This window comes from Triturus cristatus, chromosome 8, assembly GCF_964204655.1.
Source record: "Triturus cristatus chromosome 8, aTriCri1.1, whole genome shotgun sequence".
NCBI lineage: Eukaryota > Metazoa > Chordata > Amphibia > Caudata > Salamandridae > Triturus > Triturus cristatus.
The window spans coordinates 1,552,083,348-1,552,105,927 of record NC_140591.1 but is presented as its reverse complement, the minus strand read 5'-3'; the positions used below and the strand labels follow the sequence as shown (position 1 = coordinate 1,552,105,927).

The window sequence follows — 22,580 nt, the reverse complement described above, 5'->3', positions numbered from 1 at the left end:
CCACTCGTCGGAGGGCTACCTAGGCCAGTGTGGCGTTTCTTACAGTAGTCTCCTTAGCCACTCGTGTTCCAAACATGCAGCCCCCTTCGGTCCCCTTGCCTGTGGACCCTCTGCTTGGTGTCCTTCACCATGGGTTGGGGAATGTAGAGCCGCTTCTGACATTTGAACTTCTCTTTATGACGCCCTTTTGGGCACATGGGCTCTGCCTGCTTCCGAGGATCCGGTAGCTCGTTCTGTCTTGCACCGCCACAGACCAGCTCCACAAGATCTAGTTTGTTTGTTTGTTCACCCGGACGTGCAGGGGTTCCTTTTGCAAACTGCCTTCCCTTCCTTGCCTCGCTTAATGCTTCCTCCCTCCAGGGAGTTCAGATGGCTTGAGTCGTGGGGTTGTAACATCTTCGCCTCCACTAGTGCTGCTCTTCGTTCGATAAATAGTGTGTCCTGGCTTGGGCTACCTCTGCATTGTGGGACTCAGTAGAGTCTCTTTTCTCGAACGCCTCTGAAGGCGCTCCTGTTTACCTCCATCTTATTCGTGACAGCCGTGACCTTGCTGAATTCACGATCCGCTCGGCCTTGGATACTGCTGATTCCTTGGGCCGGGCTATGGCTGGTTCCGTTGCCTTCAGGCGCCATGCTTGGTTGCGTGATAGCGTCTTCCCGGAAAATATCCGGGAGCGACTTGTTGATCTACCCTTTGATGGGATTTTGTTGTTTGATGCCCATGCCGAATCAGCTGTTCAGTGCCTCCTTGCGGGCTTGCAACCTCCGCCTTAAGCCTATAGTTCCCAGGTCTTCTTTTTGGAATGTTCTAGGGTGGTTAACCTTTCCTTTAGCATCCTTTCGATGCCTTATGTGTTTGAGCTGGCAATAAGCCTACTGTGGCAGTGTTCCACAGGTGGTTGTGTCTGGCCTCTGACTGGGGCTAGCCCTAAGAGGTGTTCCCCGTTGTTTAGGGTGTCCATACTCGAAGTGGGGTACTTGTACGCTATTATATAGCTCTGGTTTGTTATTTTGGGCCTAGAGATCCTTTGAGATCTATGCGTCCCCTGGTGCTCAGAATTATCTTGTACGTTGTTCAATGTTGTGGCTAGATGCTCTCTTCTATACGTCATGGGTTGTCTTGCATATTAGGTCTTTCTCCTCCTTGGGCGGTTTTCATGCTGTTTTTCACACTTAATATGCGGATACCACCTGCCATTTTTGCATTAGGTGTGCTCCTATACCACCCATGTTGCATGGTCGTTGCTAGTTTACCCTTCTTTGATATGTATGTGTGTATGTATGTGTATGTATATATATATATATTCACTTAAAAAACCATAGGTTTCACACATGTTATAGTTAGCTGGACATATCACTCATAAAAAACCAATGAAATTCCCCCGTTATAGTTACTGCAGGCAACTATAACTCACGCGACCGTAATCATTGCTCAGTCTCTACCTCTTGCCCTTGGTTCCTGGCTGTAGCTTCGACGGCCTTCCTTCCATGGGCTAGCCTGGTAGTCTCTGGTATGGTTGCATCGCTTCATTTTTTTTCCCCCAACCTTTGGTTGGTGTTCACATTATGGTCGTGTTTTGCACCATCCACCTTATTAGTTTTGCTTATTTTTTCATCCTTCGCACACTGTTCCCATACTTTCACAGTTTTTGTTGGTGGCTCTGCCTTGTGCCGCGGAAAAGATTCTCTGAAGAAAACTGACGTCAGGGCGGGGTCGTGTGGTGCCGTCCCTTGGCGCACAGAGGTGCTGCTGCAAAGAATTTTCCAGATCCAGTCTGACGCTTGGGGATATTCTAAGTTAAGGAATCTGCGGCTAGACAACACCTCTACCAGATACATAGTTACCGAAGGTAAGTAACTCGTACGTCGGGGTACAAGGCATCTGAGGGTGGCACAAGAAGTGCTGTAGCCCTTAGGGGCCTTCTCTGGTCACAGTGCCCTTGGTACCTATGGTACCATTTACCAGGGGTTGACATGTGGCCAGAGATGCCAATTGGGTTTAGGCTTCAATGCAGTTTTAGGGAAGGAACACAGGCCCTGGGTACCTGATTGGCAGGAGCCCAGGGCACATTCAGTCAAAGCACATCAGCAATTCAGCAAAAAGTGGGGGCATACCAAGCAAGAAAGAGGACACTTTCTCACACTATTACTCCCGCTACGTTCTCATTCCAAAGAAGGGGCTACAGCCCATTTTAGATCTTTCTAGATTTTAGTTAATCTCTTCTTCAAAAAGGAGAAATTCGAAATGCTCACTCTTGCTCAGGTCTTGTCTGCCCTAGACCAGGAAGACTGGATGGTAGCGTTGGACCTTCAGAATGCATATTTTCACATTCCCATCCTGCCGGGCCACAAGCATTACCTGCGGTTCAGGGTAGGCCACGAGCACTTTCAGTTCACTGTGCTCCCCTTTGGCCTTACCAGTGCCCCTCTGGTTTTCACCAAGGTGATGGCGGTGATCGCAGCTCATCTGCGCAGGGTGTCGGTCTTCCCTTACCTCGATGACTGGCTGTTAAAAGCGTCCTCATCCCAGGCAGTCATCTCCCACCTTCAGACTAGCGAACCTCCTGCATTCGCTGGGGTTCTCTATAAACGTGCCAAAGTCACACCTGACTCCTTCTCACTCTCCCTTTCATCAGAGCTATTTTGGACCGAGTGCAATTTCGGAGTAATACTCCCGAGCAGCCTCTATCCTGGATTTCATTGAGAATGTCTCTGAGGTGGTTGGGCCTCATGGCCTCTTGCATCCTGTTAGTAAGACACGCAAGATGGCATATGCCTGCTCTGCAGTGGGACCTGAAGTTCCAAATGGCTCCGCATCGAGGAAATCTCCCCACATGGTTCAGATCTTGAATCTGCAGTGGTGGTTGACTAACTGCAATTGGGTCAACAGCAGACCCCTCTCCCTTCCCCAACCAGATCTCAGTCGTGATGGCTGCGTCACTTCTGAGATGGTGCTGCCACCTGTGAGAGGTGGAGATCCAGGGACACTGGTCTCTGACGTAGTTGGAGCTCCACATAAATTTGTTGGAGCTTCGAGGCAATCGGTTGGCTTTGAAAGCATTTCTTCCCTCTTTCAAGGGGAACCTAGTGCAGGTGTTCACGGACAACACCACCACCATGTGGTACTGCCACAAGCAGGGCAGGGTGGGGTTGTGGACCCTTTGTTGGGAGGCCCTGCGTCTCTGGACATTTCTGGAACAGCAGGGCGTAACCCTGGTGGTTCAACACTTGGCAGGTTCTCTGAATGCCAGGGCGGCCACACTCAGTTGTCGATGCCTAGCAGATCACAAGTGGCGTCTCCAGTCAGAGGTGGCGCAAGGTCTCCTTCAGCAGTGGGGAGAACCTCAGTTAGATTTGTTTACCTCCGATGAGAACGTGCAGTGTCAGCAGTACTGCGCGCTGGAGTTTCCAAGACTGCTGTTGCTCAGCGCCACCTTTCATTTCGAGTGGACTTCAGGCCTGTTGCACACCTTTCAGCCCATACCACTCCTGCCCAAGGTTCTGAAGAAGATCAGGAGAGACTGGGCCCAAGTCATTCTTGTGGCTCTGGACTGAACGAGGAGAGAGTGGTATCCAGAGCTTCTGAGAATGAGTATCGAACCTCCGATCAGGCTGCCCCTTCCAGGGGATCTTCTGTAGTAGCAGGAGGGGTGGGTTCTCCACCCGAACCAGTCAACTTTACGTCTCCATGCATGAAGAGTGAGCGGCAACCGTGGATAGGTTTTGACCTTCCTTCCAAAGTCTGTAATGTTACTCTGATGGCCAGGCATCCCTCCACTAAGACGGTATACGCCTGACGGCAGAGATTTGTATTTTACTGTACAGAAAGGTCAATTGACCCTCTTTCTGCTTCACTTTCTACTGTCCTTTTATTAATTCTAACCCTTGCCCAGCAAGGTTTTTGCCTTGGGAACTCTCAAGGGTTACCTCTCTGCTCTGTCTGCTTTTTTGCGGCTGCCAGACCAGCCCTCTCTCTTAAAGTCTCCTATTGTAAATAGATTTCTAAAAGGGATGGCTCTCTTGTTTCCACCTACGCCCTTTGTCATGCCGCAGTGGGACCTTAATTTGGTCCTCACTTACTTGCTGTGGGATCCCTTTGAGCCTTTGCACAATGGTCCTCTCCGGCTGTTGACCTTCAAAACTGTCTTCTTAGTGGCGATTACATCGGCCTGGAGGGTGAGTGAGTTGCAGGTGTTCTAAAGCTTGCCGCGTTAACCTATGTCCTTTCCGGACAAGGTGGTGCTTCGCACCAGGGCTTCCTTTTTGCCAATTTCATCTGGGTCAGTCTATCACTTTGCCCACCTTCTTTGCTCCTCCCCATTCCTCTAAGGAAGAGGAGCGCCTCCACCGGCTGGACCCAAAAAGGGCGTAGTCGTTCTACCTTGACCGCACAAAGGGGTTCCAGGTGGTTGGCCAACTTTGTGCGATATGTGGGAGCAAACAAGGGAAAGGCAGTGCAGAAAAAGACCATCTCCAACTGGGGCATTCTCTGCATCAAGTTTTGTTATGCCTTAGCAACAAAGCAGCCACCTGAGGAATTAAGAGCCCGTTCCACCAGGGAAAAGGCTCAGACTACAGCCTTTGCTCGGGGTCTCCCAGTCCAAGACATCGTTCAGTCAGCGACGGGGGGTTATCTTTGCACATGTTCACAAAACATTACTGCCTTGATGGGCAGTTGATGGGATGGACATTTTGGCCGTTCAGTCCTGCAAGACTTTTTTTTAGTCTAGGATGAGTCTGCAACCCACCGCCAGGATGGTATGGCTCGGGTATCTGATTCAAAGGTAAGGAATCTGCAGCTAGAAGTCTGTCAGATGAACAAGTTACTTACCTTTGGTAACGCACTTTCTGGTAGGTACTCTATCTAGCTGCAGATTCCTTACAGCCCCACTCATGTGTCCCCTCTTTGCTGGCTGATATTGTAGGGCTAGGGTTGTTCCTGTTTTCAGGGCCCTAGTTTTGCACACAATCACGTCAGTTACTTCATGGCTCTGCGGTTCTGGTGTAGAAAATACGAAAAGTACTGACGTCGGTGGACCTGGGTGGCGGCTATGTAGGCACCGGGACGTCGTAACAGACGCGCAAGGGGTATTGCTCAGCAAAAGTTTCTGCATCCAGCCTGACGCCTGGGAAATTCAAATTTAAGGAATCTGCAGCTAAATAGTCTCTCTACCAGATAATGCGTTACCGAAGGTTAGTAACTTGTTCACCAATGCCAACATCTCAAACTGAGTCATATATGGGAAGGACTGTGGCACCAGTGCTATCCAGACTGGAAAAGTGATATAAACTGCCAGAGGATGCTCCAGCCTGCTTGGTGGGTCATCCCAAACCAGACTCTGTAATCTCTCAGGAAGCGCAGAGAGAGTCCAAGAACCTTTCTGCGCCCATCACCTTTCATCCAAATAGGGAAGGCAGGCGCTTGGATAATACTGGGAAGTGTTTTTCTTCTATGCCAACTCTGTCAGGGCGGTTAATGCTCTTGCCATTCTGGGTTGATATTTTCGACAAATGTGGTGTGACCTGGCTCCGTATGTGGATCAACTTCCTGAAGATAGCAAATCAGAAGTAAGAAATTCTGCAGGAAGGGGAAAGAGCATCTGCGGATGTGATAGGATTGTGCAATGGATATCTGTACTACAGCATTCAGGTAACTGGGAGGTGCAGCAGTATTGCGCCATCAAGGATGGCTCGGAGCCACTTAATTTAGGCTGGAAGCACAAAATAGTGTGGGGGGGTGTATGTGTGTATGTGTATGTGTATGTGTATGTGTGTGTGTGTGTATATATATATGTGTATGTATATAGGGATATGTTCAGGGCCCCTAAGGGTGCACAATAAGTGCTGCAGCCCTTAGAGGTCTTCCCTGGTCACAGGGCCCTAGGTACCTGTGCTACCATTTACCAGCGGCTGACCTGTGGCCAGAGATGCCAATTGGGTTAGTTTTGGGGTAAGAACACAGGCCCTGGGAACCTGATTAACAGGGACCCAGAGCACATCAAGTAAAAGTGCATCAGTAGTCTGGCAAAGAGTGGGAGGGTTACTGCAACAGAAACCCACTTTCCTACAGCAGCCAAATAGCTTACCAGGTTTCCTCCCTTCTATTGATCACTTCTTTGGAAGCTTGGCATTTAACTATTCCAAGATGGATCATTGTACCCACTCCCAGCATGGCAGAACTCCTCGCTTGGCATCCAGAGGTCTCCAGCCCAACCCAGAGGTGTGGCTACCAAGGGGGCTAGACTACTCTGAGTAACCGTTTTGGTTTCCCCTTCCCTGTCCCTAGTGCCTGCCTGTCTAGGTAGACCATGGAGCAGTCTCCCTCCCAAATGTTACCCATTGGCATTTCAAAGGCGGCTTCTCCTTTGAAGCTCTCCTTTTGGGCCAACACTTGTGTGGCTTCCTGCAGTAGTAAGCAATCACCTCTCTCCAGTGCAGACCTCTTATTATTTAGCCACAGGGAGGCAGAAAGCGGTGTGCAGGACAGACCCCATGTACAACAGTAAACTGGCGCCCGAAACTTTGGGCAACTAAAGTGTCAACTTCTAAAGTTGGACTTTGCCAACCAGTGACATTAAATTCGATGTAACCATTAAATCTGATTTAATGCACTGATCCATTTGATACATAGCAGTACTAACTTTAGTAGTCCCATTCAGAAGTTAGCAGGGCTGAGGTGAAAGCCTGTAACACTGCACTTGCCAATATGGCTACTACCCTGTCCAGAGGGAAAACGACAATTTAGGGTTTTTACTGCTGGAACATGTAAATCTATTTATTCCAGTTTCAAGGGTCCGAGCACATGCCGCATCCTGTTTAGTTTGGCTCTGGGCATTTCAGAGCCATTGCACCAGTACCTAGCAGTTAAATTGGGGGTAAACCTGCAAATAACCTTTCCTCACAACAGCCACCTCTCCTGCCCTCAACTACTGCACCAGCAGTGTGAACCCCCTCCATCTCCCACCCCCATGACTGGCTATTGTAAAGATTTCGACGTCCAGAAGCACCCCTTCTACCAAAGCCTCCAGGCCTTGGTAAGCTGAACCGACTGTAGCCCTACGACCCCATACATCGTAGCTTACCTCTGCTATCATTGGTCTTCCTCCTGCAACCTCTGGTGCCATGTCTACAGCCTCTTTGACAGCCGGAAAATCCTCATAGAAAAGCATTGTATGCCCAACAGCAAATTTGCACCCTGCGCCTGGCTGCCCTTGTGCCGCTGGTAGTGTATGCTTGGTGCTGCTTTGTGCCCCCCCCACTCCCACTTTTGCTAACCCCCGTAGCTTGGACCCTGCAGCTGATATACTTATCTGCAAGCAGTGTGGCTCCAGGCACCCCCTGTCTCCTTTGGAAAGTATTGTGTCGAACTCAGATTTTGGCCTCTGCACCCAGCCGCCCCTGTGCCGCTTGTGGTGCAGTTTTGGTTCCTACTTCACCCCCTGTCCTTGCTGACCGTTGGCTCTGAAGACTGAAATTGTAAGTTCAACACTCACTTGTTTAACCACAATATGGTTTTCTCCATAGGATAACATGGGATAGTGTGAAAAAGTTTCTAAGTGTCGATTTTTGACAGTGCAAAGTATTTTTTAATTAAAAACATACTTACCTTAGTACGAAAACCTGGGTCTTAAAATAAAGTACAAAGTATAATTTTGTAAAATTGATCTGGATCTCCTCCTTGTGTCAAGCGTCGGTTATCAATCATGTGTGCAATAAATGTCTTACACTCCTGTTAGGCCTTAGGCAGCTCACCCACACTACCGCTAATAGAGCACTTTGGGTTTTGCATTGAGCCCTGTACACGTTTGGGGAACCCCTACACTCTGTGCACAGTAGTGCTACCAGTCCTCTATATTACATTCTGTTTGCCGTACTTGTGCTGCTCCAAAAATTCGTCAAAGGATACCAATGTAAATATTAGCCTCTCTTTTTAAATTCCTTCATGTTTTTGTTTTTATTTTTTTATTTTATTTTTTTAATTCTCTTTATTGAATTTTCTCAATAAAATACAAACAATGCTGCCATACAAGGCAGTATAATCCAGAGCACAATAAAAAAAGCGATAATGAATATAACTTCTGTGATCAGAGTTTACATTAAATGAAATATATAGGTCCTTCTATAGTGAGACAATTTACACCTTCAAAGTAATATGATAATACAATATTACAGAGACACTCAGGTCTCACGTTATCATTTTGGGTTTGAAGTAATAAATGGTGTCTGAGCGGTCCCCAAATATCTTTAGACCTGGATGGTGCAGGCAGTTTCTCAGCATACAATTCCACATTTTCACGACAATATACCAGGTCTTTGATCCACCCTTCAAGTTTCGGGGCAAGTTTACTTTACCATGTGAACATAATCTGCTGTTTGGCGAGTAAGAGGGCTACTCTAATGAACCTGCCCAAGTCACCTCTCGGCTGAGGGACGTAGCCAAACAAGCACTCCAGGGGTATGCACTGCATGACGACGACCGTCATGGTTTGTATGCGCTTCACCACCTCATCCCAGTATTTCAGCACCAGTCTGCATTGCTATGCAAGATGGAGAAAATCGGCGTCAGTTTGCACAGTGTTTACATTGATCAGATTCTCTGAGGCCCTGTTTGTACAGTTTGACAGGGGTGTGGTATATTTGATGGATCAATTTAAAGTGAATGACGCATGGATTACCGTTAGGTGAGAGGCAGCCCGTTAACATACATATCTGCTCCCATTCCTTCAGAGTAATCTGGGAGTCTAGTATATTATTCCAATGCGTGAGGCTTTTGTCCGGCCCTCACACGGTTTCCTCTTGCACTGCCCTATATAATTTGGTAATCAGTTTTTTTCCTGTTTGGAGCTACTAACAGTAGTGGTAGTGAGTGAAGTGTTGGGGGCTCAGCAGGGAAGTCTGGATAATGGTCCTTAATCGCACGCTTCAGGCGGTAACATGAATATTGGAAAAGTACAGTGGGGTTTTGTATGTAGTCCAGATCACTCCCTGTAATGTAACTACCCATAGGATAGAGGTGGCGCATATGCGTAATGTCAGCTTCTTTTAAAGATTTCATGGGACCTGCTTCCTGGGTAACGGTTAAGTCTGCATGATAGGGCAGGGCAGGCGCATATATGAGAAGTTTGTGCACGTTTGCCAATCGCCTGCCACGCTGCAATGGTAGTGTCAGTGGTGTTTATTTATATTTTTGGCGTGTGTCTGTGAGTGTGTGTTAGCACGCTCGCCAGTGGAATGGGATGCGCATCCCCATCTTCCACTGCGATGTGTGGTATGAAGTTGTGTGTCCTGATCCAATAATAAGGGTATTGAGCTTGTGCGCACAGGTAGTACACACTGAAATCTGGTGCGGCAAAACCTCCTTTATCATAAGAGAGCGTTAGTGTATGCCCGCTAATTCTGGGCTGCCCGTCACCCCATACCAATCTAAGGAGTTGAGTCTTTACTGTCGTAAAAAAAAGTTTAGTGCGTTTGATCGGGATGTTACAAAAAAGATATAAAAACCAGGGAAGAATGACCATTTTAATTATTGCAATGCGGTCCGCCAGGGACACCGAAAGATGTGACCACTTATGCACATGTTGTACCAAAGTGCTGTAGGCGTGGCCAGAGTTCTCTCTGATTACAATGTCGGGGGCACGGAGCACCCAGATACCGAGATATTTTACCGGGTCTGTCGTCCACACCAACGGGTATTCCAACTGGGGCGGAGACGTGACTGTCGTCCATGGAATAATAACTAATTTCTCCCAATTAATTATAGGTCCAGAAAATAGGCCAAATCTAATGTATTCGCGGAGGACTGGGGACAGATATTGCTGAGGGTCACGAATAAAAAGGACCATGTCGTCTGCATACATTGAGATGCCGACAGGTCGGTGATTAAAGTTGAGAGCAGATTCCCTATGTCGTTGGTGGATTTTGCAGGCTAGTGGCTCCAGCACAAGGGCAAATAGGAGGGGGGACAAGGGACATCCCCGTCTGGCACCGATGTGAGTCCACCCACTCGCATCCTTGCTGATGTGTATAAAATCTGTATCCATCTCGTTAGAACATTCGGGAACCCTATTCTTTGCAATATGCGAAGCATATAACCCCACTCAAACGCTTTAGCCGCATCGAGCATGACTGCGGCGGCTGGTAGATTGGGATTAAGAATCTGGAACATATCAAAGATGGTATGTAGATTGTGGGATTTAAAGAGCTCCGGCACAAAACCGGACTGGTCAGGGAGCACAAGGGGCATTAAGGGTTGAATTTTCGTGGCCAGGATTTTTGCATCCAGATTAATCAGTGATAAGGGACGATATGATTCGCAAAGCGTGGGTGACTTGTCTTTGATAAGAAGTGTGATGATCTAGGCTTGTCTAAGAGAGGGGGGTAGGATTCCAGACTCGTGAGCCTCAACGTACATTTCCAATAAATGGTGAACGAGGAGATCTGCATAAGTTTTATATAATTATGCTGTTAGGCCATCAGGCCCCGGGGCCTTGTTAGGAAGAGAGAGTATAGCTTCTCTAACATCAGTTTCATCTATGGGCTGACTCAGATACTCTCAGTGGGCATCCGACAACCATGCACAGGCGGTCTTATAGTCATCTGGCGCAGCTTCATCCATCCCTCCCCGCGTAGTGTACATTGCCCCATAGCAGTCTCTAAATTGATCGACTATTGCTTGAGGAGTGAAGTGGTCTGTCCCGTGGTTGTCAACTATTTTAACAATTTGATGGTGCTCTGATCTGAATTGCATATTAGAAGCCAATTTTCTGCCTGGATGACCTCCCTCACCATATGCTTGAGCCACATGACTACGCGCTATATACCTTGCCTCTGATTCGGGCAACGTTTCACATTCCGCCAGGAGTTCGTGGACTCGAGCCAGAGATTTTGCAGATGGTGTAATCAAATACTGTTTCTCTAGCTCACCCAATGCCTTCTCTGAGAGTTGACCTCTAATGTATTTCAGAATCCCCGTTGTGGTACTGATACACCCCCCCCCCCCCGTATTGTCACTTTAAAGCCTCCCAGAGTGTGGCCTGACTTTCCACCGAGCCCACATTCAAGTCGAAATATTGTCTAACAGCTGTTCTGATGGTTTTATTATATATAGGATCGACTAGAGCTTCGGCCTGTAATTGCCAGGTGAAGGGGCGGTGTGGTTTTGTAGGGATCTGAATACTCAAATAGATGATCCGAGAGAGTGCGTGGCAGGTTCTGTATATGTGTAAACCAACCATTAGCTTCTTCATTTAACAGCCAATAATCCAAACGGGACCAGCTATTGTATGCATGGGTGACATGTGTGCCCTCTAGAACATCTGCATTACGCAGGCGCCAAACATCTACCAAACCCATCTCCGCCATGGCCTCACGAATACACTGAGCCACCTTGATAGTATGTGCGCCAGACGGGTTTGATTTGTCGACTTATGGGTTAAGGTGCATATTAAAATCGCCTCCCCAGATGACGGTCGTCTTGGGCCATGACCGTAGAACATTAAGCAAGTGTATAAAGGTTTTTGGGTCATCCACCACAGGTCCATATATGTTAATTATAGTCAGTATTGTCCTACCCAATTTGCCCTGTACCATGGCCCAGCGGCCCTCCGTATCAGTGCAAGTGTTTATAGGCAAGAACGGTACTCCACTTTAAATTTGAATGAGCACCCCTCTGGCATACGTAGAGTATGATGACGCCAGACGGAAACCCGCCCACCTGTGTGCTATTTTAGCTAATGTAAGTTTACTCTACTGTGATTCTTGCAGTAGAGCAATTTGGACAGCATGTCTATCTAGATATGTTCGCACTTGGCGGACCTTCTTTGGGGTATTAAGACCGCGAATGTTCCACGTTGGGCATTTATACTCTTCACCCATTGTCGTCTCGGGGATTTGCGACACACTTGGGAGTGTTTGACAGTGGATGTCTAATGCAGGCAATGATGAGGACTCTATCTGTGACTAGCAATCCGATCACAGTACAAACAACTATATAAAACAATGAACCCCCCTCCCACTTTAGCAACCCCAATTTGACAAAGACACATCCCACTAACATAAACCGCCCCAAAAAAAGAAAAAATGCCATAGAACTTGTATAGGGGGACACCCATTGGGGGACGTAGCGGCACAGACCACTCCCAGATGAAGGAGGGAGGGGGCCGCCGTGTCAATTGTAAGGCTCCTATATGCGACCCATCTAGTCTGGTCTAGAAGGAGAGACATGTCGATCAGCATGATAAGCAAGGGCATGCAGTAAATACCCATCAATATAGTGAGAACAGGAGCTGTAACTGATCAAAATTCCCATACTCTTCTATACCTGTAAAAGGAAGGAGTTATACTCTGCTTCTTTGCTTTGGGAACAGGTGAATATGTGGGTACACAATATGGACCTCTGTGGGAATGATAGAGCACATATACAAGACTCGTTGTAAAGGCATACATAAGCCCTAGTTAGACTCACCAGCCTTATCAAATATTACATTAGTATACCTGGATACCATTTACTAGTAATGTTGTCGCCTGCAGTAAAGGACATTGAATGCCCAGAGTAAATCCGTTCATCATTCGACATCGAAGGTATTGGTTGGAAAGTGTTGTTCGCGTCGCAGAGATTTGGCATAGTCCATAGCCAGCTTCGGGTTTGCAAAAATCTTTGCATTGTCATCTGTGCCTATACGTAGGCGGGCAGGGTAGAGCATGGCATGTTGAATTTGCTCTTTCATTAGTAGTTTTTTGACCCCTAGAAACTCCTTCCGCGCAGCGTGGACTGTGGCTGTGAAATTGGGATAGAATGACAAGACGTTGCCTTGATAGTTTAGGGTGCCCTCCTGACGAGTAGTGCGCAATATTGCATCCCAGTCTCTGAAATTCAATAGTCGTGTGATAATGAAAGGATTGTTGCGGCGGCCGGCAGAGCTACACTACTGTGCGGCCATCGTTCCCCGCGCCAAGTCAGGCTCCCAAATTCCTTCATGTTTACAGAGCAATTGAAAGTGTTCAAGTTTACATTTTTATGTATATACTTTAATTGTATTAATGTTATTATTTTTAGGTCTCGCAACCTGCGTTGCACTGCGCAGCAGTGCTTGCGCAGGCAAGAGTCCTTTTGTGTGGGTTTTCAAAATCGGCCTGGAAAATGCACACGCTCGTAGGTTTGCGGCCTGCTATTGGCCTTTACGTGCGTGTTCTTTTGTCAAATAGACGCCAATAGGCCAGAGGCGGGCGCATAGCTCCGCCCCTGACCTATTGGTGTCTATTACGTGCATTTCCTACCATATGGTTTCAATTATCGTGCCCAAATGGGCGTGCGCGCACCATTCGCGGCTTTGTTTTTCAGCATGGAGTCAGGAAGTAAGGTGAGTGAACGGGGAAGGGGAGATTAAATATAGTATTAGGACTATTCCACTATAACAGTGCCAGTAACAACGCCACTTTGAAGAAACGTAACTAGCATGTTTTTCTTATTCGTTTTGGTAATTTGAAATGCCTATGACACGTACACATGTTACCGTAGCAAGTCGGTGAAACAAGAGTTAAACCAATATACCATAATGAGCGTGGGCCAGGAAGAGGACCCGCGTGCGGTATGACCATGGGGGAAATATTATCTGACTGGAAATGTACCCGCTCTGGTATGTTTCTGCAGCTCAGTATGAGTAATGGTGACATCACGCCCTTTTGTGTGCCTGCGGACAAGACGCAATGTTTACAATGTTCTCAGTGCAGGGCTTGGCGATCGGTTTCGTGATCGCATGTTCTTATACAGCACTGGCTACTACCAAAAAACTTGTTTCTCCCTTGTTTGTCTATTTTAAGCACGGGATGAATACGTGACTTGCTCAGAATCACAGTATGTTGAACGTGCGCCGGGATTCAAACCCGATACTCCTATTCCAAAATCTCCAGCTCTGGCGCTAACGCTAATTGCACTGTAAGTGGTTTTACGTGGGCTTTTAACAGTGGGTCTGAAAGGCTTGTTTTTACTTTAAAGATAAATGCGGTGCCTGATTCAGAGACACCATCGAGAAGAGGTGAGGAGTCGCCCTACCTCATAAACAATGCTTTATTGACTTGTGTCTTTGCCACTGTATCCCAGAAATTACCTTAAGTTCTCATCCAGGGGATACTCATCAATAGTCATAATCTATGAATAATCCCCGCCCATGTGCGGGATCCCGGAGCATATAGAAAATACATATATATAAATATATATATATATACATATGTGAAAACATATAAATGCAGCCTAATAATGTTCAAAACATGGCAATGCTGTAAATTACATATTTTTGCATAGTAGTGCCCCCGTAACCCGTAAGGAAAAAAGGAAGCATCAGGCAAATTATAACACAGCACTGCTTTATTGCCATAAAGCAACATGTAATTGTAGGCATTCGCCAGTAGGCTGCAGTAGAGTATCAAGAATCCAAGAAAACTGACACCTTGCCTTTAAGGCATTAGAGTAGGGGGACCGTGCCTTTAAGGCCTGCCCGTGACCCCCTGCTCCCATGATGCACTACAGGTGACAGTTGGGCCAGTTCTTTTTTCCGGCTCCTTCTGTGAGGATCCTGGAGCTTGAGCTCTTCAGTTTTTTGACTGAAATTTTGAATTACAGCTTTTTCTAGCTTTTTTCGACGTTTTCTGGCTTATAAGGGCTAATTCTGCTGGTTCCAGTGAATTTTCCAATTTTTTTCCAGTCAGAATGTCTCCTTTATTTAGGAAATGCCCTTCTTGTGGTAATAAAATGGCACTGTTGGATCCACACTCGGTGTGTATTGTGTGTTTACCATCAAAACACGATCCTGACCAGTGTCCCCACTGCCAGAAGTTCTCAAAGCGCACTCTGAGGGACAGAGAGCGCATTAAACTGCATGCAAGACTGGAGAAGGAACGAAGCCGTCGTGAAGGCGAGCATTCCTCATCAAGACCACCTTCTTCAGCTACGCAAGTACAGAAACGGCGACATACCAGCTCCCCGGGCTCCAAGAAGACCAGGAGTCCAAGAGGTTCGCCGTCGACGTCGAGGATGCCGGCGAAGAGGCAGAGAACTTCGGCGTCAAGGGATTCATCCCACCATCAAGAGTCTCCGCCGCGCAAAAGTAAGTCGGCGTCGAGAGGCGGCCCTTCGGGCTCGAAGGCTGCTAGTCTGGTGACATCTGAACTGTCTCCGTCGACGTCGAGGCTTCCGTCGACGTCGAGACACTCTCCGCCACCCTCGAGGGGGTCGACGTCGAGAGATGCGGCGACGTACATTCCGCCGCGAGTGGGCCGGTCGCCGTCGATGGTTACCCCCACTCGGCGACATAGAAGGTCGACGTCGAGAGGAACATCGACGTCAAGAAGTCGACGTCGAGAGAGGTCGCCGTCAAGATCACCACGTCGACGTCGAGAGAGGTCGACGTCGAAGGTGCCCAGTCGACGTCGAGAGAGGTCGACGTCGAAGTCGCCCGGTCGACGTCGAGAGAGGTCGACGTCGAAGTCGCCCAGTCGACGGCGAGAGAGGTCGACGTCGAAGTCGCCCAGTCGACGGCGAGAGAGGTCGACGTCGAAGACACGGCCGACGTCGAGGTCATCTAGCCGACGTCAGGTGCCAGAGAAGAGGAGATCGACATCGAGGTCTCCACGACCGGCGTCGAGACCAGAACGGCATACCTCACACTTGCCGATGGTGACGCAGACGTCGTCGACGTCAAGGGATTCGACGTCGAGGGCGAAGGCTGGACCGCCCGCGGAGAGGTCCCCAGGAGAACAGTCATCATCTCCGGGACTGCACATCGTGCAAATATCTCCAGAAAGATCACCCGAGGCTCCAGAGCGGTTTGGACTGTCACCGCGCTGGTTACGAGATGTGGGCGCTGCCGCATGTCGGAGTCCGGGATCGGACTACTCCCGCATGTATTCCCCACCGCGCAGGAGTAAATCGCCTCCGAGGGATCCACGGCCAATTTCACCACGCCGGTCTCGTTCCAGGGACCGTCGCACCGCGCCAAAACGTCCAAGATCTCCGTCCAAGCGCAGATCAGGATCAAGGGCTCACCAAAGCGAACGCTCCCACAAGAGGCGACGCACCAGGTCGTCCACTGGGACTGCATCCACAAGATCCTCAGTCCGGGACTACTCCCCTACTTTTTCATCCACGCCTCCATCGCGAGTGTCCCCGGTGGATGACATTATAACGTTCTCGGACGTCCTGGGTAGAGGGGCGCAAAAGTTGAACATCGCACTGCACGCCCCTCAGGCACCCACTTCTGTGATCTTTGACACTTTACACCATCGGTCAGCTCCCAGACCTCTGCTCCCGTTGGTGCCAGGATTGTTAGAACCAGCGATGGCCACGTTCCTTACACCGGCTACAGCGGGCTCGGTCCCCTCGAGAATAGCAAAGAAGTACAAGGCTCCGGCCGAGGACCCTTTATTCTTGAGGGCGGACCCGCCAGCGGATTCGGTGATAGTGGCGGCGGCCATGAAGTCTCACTCAGCCTCAATATCTGCTTCTGTCCCCCCTGAGAAGGACAGCAAGCTTATGGACTCCTACGGCAGGAGAATGTGCAACACATCTGCCGCGCACATGAAGGTCGCTAGCGCTTCAGCCCTGCTAGGGAGGTATGATCGTTCCCTATGGGATTCCCTGGCCAGATTCGTGGAGAAATTGCCTAGGGAGGACAGGCAGGACTTCACGGAGATCCTACATGAAGGCGGACTGGTGGCCAACCAAGTAATAAGCGCAGCGGCGGATGCATCAGACCTAGCCGCGCATGGCTACTCCCATGGCATCTGCTCCCGCCGTTCGGCCTGGCTCAGATTAACAGCCCTCAAACCAGATGCGCAGAAAAGGATTCTTAACCTGCCGTTTAATGGATCATCGCTATTTGGAGCTCATGCGGACGACCAAATGAGCAAGATGAAAACGGAATTGGACACTGTAAAGGCTGTGGGACTGGAAAAACGCAAAGAGTTCCGCAAGCGCTTTCGCCAGGGCGACAAACGTGCCTTTCACCAGCGCGTTCAAACGCCCCAATGGTCCTCTCAAAACCAACAGAGGTCCCAGTTTCAGCAAAGGGGCCGGGGCAGAGGAAGAGGAAATGCTAAACAGCAGCAGTCCTCTAACAAGCAACCTCCCAAGCAGTGAAAACTTACTTCCTCCGCACTCGTTCGCCACTCCGGTGGGAGGAAGTGTTACCGCTCACCTAGCAGAGTGGAATACAATTACAAACGACAAATGGGTGCTGAGTATTGTAGAGCGTGGTTACTTGCTGAGGTTCAAATCTCCCCCTCCGCAGGTACCCCCACGGAAACAGCCACTCCCTCTCAGCCAGAACAAGCTTTTAAAGGACGAAGTTGCCACTCTCCTCTCCAAAAACGCCATAGAGGAAGTTCCAAACAGGCAGAGAAATCGGGGAGTGTACTCCCGGTATTTTCTTGTTCAGAAAAGAGGAGCGATCGGAGACTACAGACCCATCCTCGATCTCCGCCTACTCAACAGATTTCTCAGAAGGGAAAAATTCAGGATGCTAGCACTGCACCAGATCTTCCCACATCTACACCAAGGGGACTGGATGTGTGCCATCGATTTACAGGATGCATACTTCCACATTCCTGTCTCAGCGAAACATCGGAAGTTTCTCAGATTTCGCATCTTTCACCAACATTATCAATACAAGGTCCTGCCATTCGGCCTCAAGTCCGCGCCACGAACGTTCTCAAAGTGCATGGCGGTGGTGGCTGCATTTCTCCGCAAACGGAAGATATTCGTCTACCCATATCTAGACGACTGGCTCTTAAAAAGTTCCACCCCGGTTCAACTCCAGAGTCATCTCTCGTTTTGCCTAAACCTTCTACACTCGTTGGGCCTTCAGGTCAACTACCGGAAGTCGATCCTCAATCCAACTCAGCGGATCCACTACCTGGGCGCCTCTCTAGACTCCTCAAGCGCAAGCGTGTGTCCTTCGGAGGAGAGGTTATCCTCCATGCTGCAAAAAAGCCGCACGCTTCTCAGCACGGAATATCCCACAGCCAGACAAGTGTCATCTCTCCTGGGATCCATGGCCTCGTGCATCTACATCGTGCCCAACGCACGTCTGCACATGCGTCCTCTGCAACAAGACCTAGAGGATCAGTGGTCGCAGAGGACCGGCCGCTGGGAAGATCACATTACCCTTCATCAAGCCGCCAAAGATTCCATCCGGTGGTGGATGAAGCGCTCCCATCTGCTTCACGGCGTCCCATTCCATCAGGCGCCTCCGACACAGACGGTGGTCACAGACGCCTCCATGCAGGGCTGGGGGGCTCATATGGGCCGGCTTCAAGTACAAGGTCTCTGGTCCGCTACCGAGCAGAGCTATCACATCAACTTCTTAGAGCTACGAGCAGTCCATCTCGCTCTCAAGTCCCTGTACCCATCCCTGCAGACCGACTATGTTCAGGTTCAGACGGACAACACCACAACTATGTTCTATCTGAACAAGCAAGGAGGGACCAGATCACGGGTCCTGTCTCTGGAGGCCCAGTCAATCTGGAAATGGCTTCTGGCGAGAAACCTGACGATCGTCGCTGTTCACCTGCCAGGGACCCTGAACGTGCAGGCGGACGGCCTCAGCAGAGACTTCGTCGAAGCGCACGACTGGGTGCTCAACGAAGGCGTCGCTCAAGACATCTTCCGCTTGTGGGGCATACCAGACATCGATCTGTTCGCAGACGCGGACAACAAAAAATGCCCCGTCTTCGCCTCCAGGTTCCCTCAACGGGGGTCGCAGGGGAACGCGCTTTTGATCAGCTGGTCGAGGACATTGCTTTACGCTTTTCCTCCTCTCCCTCTCATCCCGGCTGTGATTCAGAAGTTCTACAGGGCCAGAACTCGGATGATCCTAATAGCACCGGAGTGGCCCCGGCAGTGGTGGTACCCGGATCTACTCCAGCTGTCGGAGGTACCACAGAGGAGGTTGCCATGCCTGCCGAACTTGCTGACCAAGGACAAGGGGAGAGTGTTCCACCCCAATCTCCCCTCCCTCCGCTTGACGGCATGGCTCCTGAATTCATCCAGTACGGACATCTAGATCTTCCACCGGACTGTATGAGCATTCTTCGGGAGGCAAAGAGGCCCTCCACGAGGAAGTCGTATGGCTTTAAATGGAAAAGATTCTGCTTCTGGTGTAGAGATAACACCCTTGATCCGATCCGGGGTCAAGAACAGGTTATTCTCCCCTACTTACTGTACTTGGCGAAGTCTGGGTTAAAGTACTCTTCCATCAGAGTACACTTAGCTGCTATTACAGCCTATAGGAAGTCTCCTACCCAGACCTCATTCTTTCAGATGCCAGTGGTAAAGGATTTCTTAGAAGGGCTTAAGAAAGTTTACCCACCTGTGAGGTCTCCTTCCCCTTCCTGGGAACTGAACATCGTTCTCTCTAAACTGATGGGAGGTCCTTTTGAGCCGATTCATAAGGCCTCCTTGCAACATTTGACCTGGAAGGCTGCCTTCTTAGTAGCCATCACTTCGGCCCGTAGGGTTAGTGAAATTCAGGCCCTCTGCTGCAAGGAACCTTACACGGTGTTTCATGCTAATAGGGTGGTGCTCCGTACTCATCCGAGCTTCCTGCCCAAGGTGGTTTCGGACTTCCATATTAATCAGGTGATCACGTTGCCCACCTTCTTTCCTCAGCCGACCACACCCCCGGAGAGAGCTCTACACTCTCTTGACCTCCGGAGGGTTTTGAAATTCTATCTAGCTAAGACCCTTACTCTTAGAAAGTCAGACAGGCTCTTTGTTAACTATGGACCCACTAATACCGGACTGGCTGCGGCCAAGAGATCTATCTCTAGATGGATTGTCTCTTGTATAGCTTTGGCTTACCAACTGTCCCACAAAGTTCTGCAGGGCAAACCTAGAGCACACTCTACTCGGGGGAAGGCTTCTACGGTAGCACTCCTTCGCAACGTTCCCATGTCTGAGATCTGTAAAGCGGCTACATGGCGCTCAGTCCATACTTTCACGCGCCATTATTGCCTAGATTCAGACGCACAGGCCGACGCCCAGGTGGGGCAGGCCTCTTTGAGGAACCTATTTGCATAACTGTAATGCAAGATGTGTCTTTTAATGTATGTTTTAACTGTTTTGTTGCTCGTCCGCGAGACTTTGGGTATGGGCTTGCTACTCTATTCATAGATTATGACTATTGATGAGTATCCCCTGGATGAGAAGGATTAGTTACTTACCTGTAATCCTAGTTCTCATCCAGGGGTATACTCATCAAAGTCATAAGCGACCCACCCACCTCCCCGGACGAGCAATGTTTTCTCTTTAAATAAGTGATGTATGGAAGGCAGATCTACTCAGGTGCGGAGGCACCGCCAAAAAGAACTGGCCCAACTGTCACCTGTAGTGCATCATGGGAGCAGGGGGTCACGGGCAGGCCTTAAAGGCACGGTCCCCCTACTCTAATGCCTTAAAGGCAAGGTGTCAGTTTTCTTGGATTCTTGATACTCTACTGCAGCCTACTGGCGAATGCCTACAATTACATGTTGCTTTATGGCAATAAAGCAGTGCTGTGTTATAATTTGCCTGATGCTTCCTTTTTTCCTTACGGGTTACGGGGGCACTACTATGCAAAAATATGTAATTTACAGCATTGCCATGTTTTGAACATTATTAGGCTGCATTTATATGTTTTCACATATGTATATATATATATATTTATATATATGTATTTTCTATATGCTCCGGGATCCCGCACATGGGCGGGGATTATTCATAGATTATGACTTTGATGAGTATACCCCTGGATGAGAACTAGGATTACAGGTAAGTAACTAATCCTTACCATACATGGATGCGGAAATTGTCATGTATCTCACTCTACCATAACTGTGTACATCAGCCACTTCACTATTGAACTGAAGTAGCCTGTATGTGCTTGTTTCTTTATTGCTTGTTTACGACCAAGACCCAGCACTGAGATTAAGGTCAAGCCTTTACTTTACATTGTAAAATTTAATATTTCTGATGGGTGTAAGGATAGTATGTTCTGTCGTAATGATGATCTGCCTTAATAGAAATGTAGGATATTCCTCCTTAATAGAATTGTATGTAATGCGTGGGATGTGCTTATCGGTAATGTCATGATTCAGAGTGATGTGGTTGGAGGAGATATAGGTGGTGGGCTTGCTAACGTTTAAGCTATTGCCATTGTTCATGACTTTTTTTTAAATCTATTTTATAAAACAAACACATAAATGCCATTATCATTTACAATGCCAATAGCTAGTGTTGAATTATTATTAGCAATGCCAACTGCACACACTTTTATAATGCGAGACCTATTGCATTGAAAATGCTTGTTCTAAACTGTTGCGATCCCCTGAGTAGGCTTCGCGGGCCCAAAGTGTTCGTGGACCACAGGTTAGGAACGGCTGCTTGTGAGGATTTGTTATATCTGAACCAAATGTTTCCTGCTTCTTTGCCGTATTCACATTTGAGATTTTTCTAGGTACCATGCATTTGCTGGCTTATAATCTTAGCTTAAAACAGACAACTCCCCTTGTTGTACCCGGAGTCTGATTGAAGAAAATGTTTTATTTTTTGTTGGCATTTTAAGTTACCTTGAGTAAGCATCGACGGAAGCAGATTTTGTAGGAATATAATGTTAATAAGTAGAACACACTCACTCTGCCAATGTGCAGCCAATGTTAAAATTCAGTTTTGTATAGGAAATATCTACTGACGAGCATGGACAATTTGATAAAAAAATTTAAATTGTAATTTGTTCCTAAACGTAATTTGGATGTTGTATATGGAGTATGTCCCTACTTTTATCTTTTTTTCAAGATAATTGTTGACATGCTAAGGTTATTCTTAATTGATATAATAGTGGTTGTATTTTCCATCTGTGAAGGTTTGTTACGTTGGTTGAGGTAATTACACTTTAATCAGTTATGTGCCTGTCACTTTTTCATTTTCTATACTGTGTCTGTTTTAAAGATGTGTATTTATATGAAATAAATTGTGAAGACATGACTGCATGTTTCCAGCGCTTTTACTGTTCCAAAAATGTTTCTCCTAACAAAGCTAGCAGGTAATTATGACAAAATAGAAAATTGTTCTTAATGTCTTTTCTAATAAACACCTAGCTGCCAGTTGCTTTAAGCGCGATGCTTTCTTATGCCTTCTTATTGACTTAAAGGCTACCCAATAATTAATTTGGAATTCTTTTTTTTTTTTTTTTTTAAATAATAATTATTCCAGGAGTTCCCGAGACCTCTTTTTGATTCTTTGATATACGTACAAGGAGCATCCAGCCAAATGAAAATGTCCTCCTTTTATGACCTGTATCCCTGTGGCAGTCTGTAAGCACTTCACAGTGGATTTAGGAGGCAGCGGAAAGACGCATGAGAGCAGTACATACAAACATAAAAGCGGCAAATGAGAACAGTCAGTGTTAAGGCTACATTGCGGCGTCTGAAACATTGTAAGGGGGAGGGAGGATTATCAAATACAGTAGGCACACGGATACCCTGTGATCATCTCATTGTTACCATTATGGGTATTTGTAATTAAGAGAAGGGGATGGGTTCCAATCCCCATC

At 48.1% G+C, this 22,580-nt stretch overlaps 1 protein-coding gene across 7 annotated transcripts in view; it reads left to right on the top strand.

Moving 5' to 3' along the window:
* Positions 1-22,580, top strand: part of NUP98 (nucleoporin 98 and 96 precursor) — a 791,668-nt gene that overhangs the window by 393,742 nt on the left and 375,346 nt on the right. The gene's annotated exons all lie outside the window — the stretch shown is intronic.